Raw genomic sequence first — 2,237 nt, 5'->3', positions numbered from 1 at the left:
TCCATATTTAATAAATGGTGCTGGAAAAACTGGCTAGCAACATGCAGAAAACAGAAACTGGACCCCTTCCTTACACCATAAAAATCCTAGAAGAAAACCTAGGCAATACCATTCAGGACATAGGCATGGGCAGGAACTTCATGACTAAAACACCAAAAGCAATGGCAACAAAAGCCAAAATAGACAAATGGGATCAAATTAAACCAAAGAGCTTCTGCACAGCAAAAGAAACTATCATCAGAGTGAATAGACAACCTACAGAATGGGAGAAAATTTTTGCCGTCTATCCATCTGACAAAGGGCTAATATCCAGAAACTACAAAGAACTTAAACAAATTTACAATTAAAAAATAAACAACCCCATCAAAAAGTGGGCGATGGACATGAACAGACACTTCTCAAAAGAAGACATTTATATAGCCAACAGACATATGAAAAAAATGCTCATCATCACTGGTCATTAGAGAAATGTAAATCAAAACCACAATGAGATACCATCTCATGCCAATTAGAATGGTGATCATTAAAAAGTCAGGAAACAACAGATGCTGGAGAGGATGTGGAGAAATAGGAACACTTTTACACTGTTGGTGACAGTGTAAATTAGTTCAACCATTGTGAAAGACAGTGTGGTGATTCCTCAAGGATCTAGAACCAGAAATACCATTTGATCCAGCCATCCCATTACTGGGTAGATACCTGAAGGATAATAAATCATTCTACTCTCTTTTCCTTTCTCCGCCATCGTGGTGTGTTCTTGCCTCCACTTCTCGCCATGTCTTCTCACAAGACTTGCAGGATTAAGCGATTCCTGGCCAAGAAACAAAAGCAAAATCGTCCCATTCCCCAGTGGATTCGGATGAAAACTGGAAATAAAATAAGGTACAACTCCAAAAGGAGACATTGGAGAAGAACCAAGCTGGGTCTATAAGGAATTGCACACGAGATGGCACATACATTTGTGCTGTCTGAAGGTCACAATCACATTACCATATCAAACTGAAAATGTCATCACTCTCTGGAGAGTTCGACGTATTTTCCTCTCTAAATCTATTATGAATGCGTTGGTTGGCTGGGTTCAGTAACAAATATGTGAGGCCTTTCATTTCAAAAAATAAAAATCTACTATAAAGACACATGTACACGTATGTTTATTGCAGCACTGTTCTCAATAGCAAGGCTTGGAACCGACCCAAATGCCCATCAATGATAGACTGGATAAAGAAAATGTGGCACATATACACCATGGAATACAATGCATCCATAAAAGGATGAGTTCATGTCCTTTGCAGGGACACAGATGAAACTGGAAACCATCATTCTCAGCAAACTAACACAGGAACAGAAAACCAAACACTGCCTGTTCTCATTCATAAGTGGGAGTTGATCAGTAAGAACACATGGACACAGGGAGGGGAACATCACACACCAAGGCCTGTCACGGGGTGGTGGGCTAGGGGAGTGATATCATTAGGAGAAATATCTAATGTAGATGACAAGTTGATAGGTGCAGCAAACCACCATGGCACGTGTATACCTATGTAACAAACCTGCATGTTCTGCACATGTATCCCAGAACGAAGTATAATTAAAAATAAAATAAAATAAAATAAAATAAAATAGTTGTAACCCTGGCCCAAAAGTCATTGCTCCATTCAAGGTCATGACTCTCTCCTTGGGATTGTAGTAATGGCACCCTCTCCTTCTGCCAGCATGTCTAAGAGTCATAATAACCCCTCTTCCACCATTACTAGTCCTAGGATGCTGCCTTATTCCTTTTGTTTCCCTTTACTCGACCTACACATTTGTAGGCCATCAACTTCTTGCTGGGACCCTACTGACTCAATAATTGAACATCCACCTAAAGCTGTCCTGAATTTTCATGTATAACACATCTTAAGCAAACCTTATGTTTGAAAATTCAAACATCAAATAAGTTTTAAAACAAAATGAATTCATCCTTTTCAGAATATTATGAAAGCTATGACAATTTTACCCCAATGTTTATATGCATGCATGTGCACACACAGACACACACATATTCACACACTTTTGCCTAACAACTGAGTGGTCCTTAGAGACCTATTGAAGCTCATCTGAAGAAGGTTATGAACACAAATGTTAGAGATAGTCTTTGTTTCAATGTTCTTATTTGATGTGTAAGAAATCAGAGACACATGTCTCAGGACAAAAGGATAGTGACCAGCAGAAATGGAAACAGGAGTCAGACATGCCTC

The 2,237-nt window shown here is 39.1% G+C and overlaps 1 pseudogene across 1 annotated transcript; it reads left to right on the top strand.

Moving 5' to 3' along the window:
• Window positions 1–737: 737 nt before the first annotated feature.
• LOC115895504 lies at window positions 738–941 on the top strand (annotated as a pseudogene). The gene has a single exon (XR_004055705.1). The product of XR_004055705.1 is annotated as a 60S ribosomal protein L39 pseudogene (transcript).
• The last annotated feature ends 1,296 nt before the right edge of the window (window positions 942–2,237 follow it).

Source organism: Rhinopithecus roxellana, chromosome 21, assembly GCF_007565055.1.
Source record: "Rhinopithecus roxellana isolate Shanxi Qingling chromosome 21, ASM756505v1, whole genome shotgun sequence".
NCBI classification, from domain to species: domain Eukaryota; kingdom Metazoa; phylum Chordata; class Mammalia; order Primates; family Cercopithecidae; genus Rhinopithecus; species Rhinopithecus roxellana.
The sequence above is the reverse complement of the archived record's forward strand: the minus strand, read 5'-3'. Positions and strand labels throughout refer to the sequence as shown.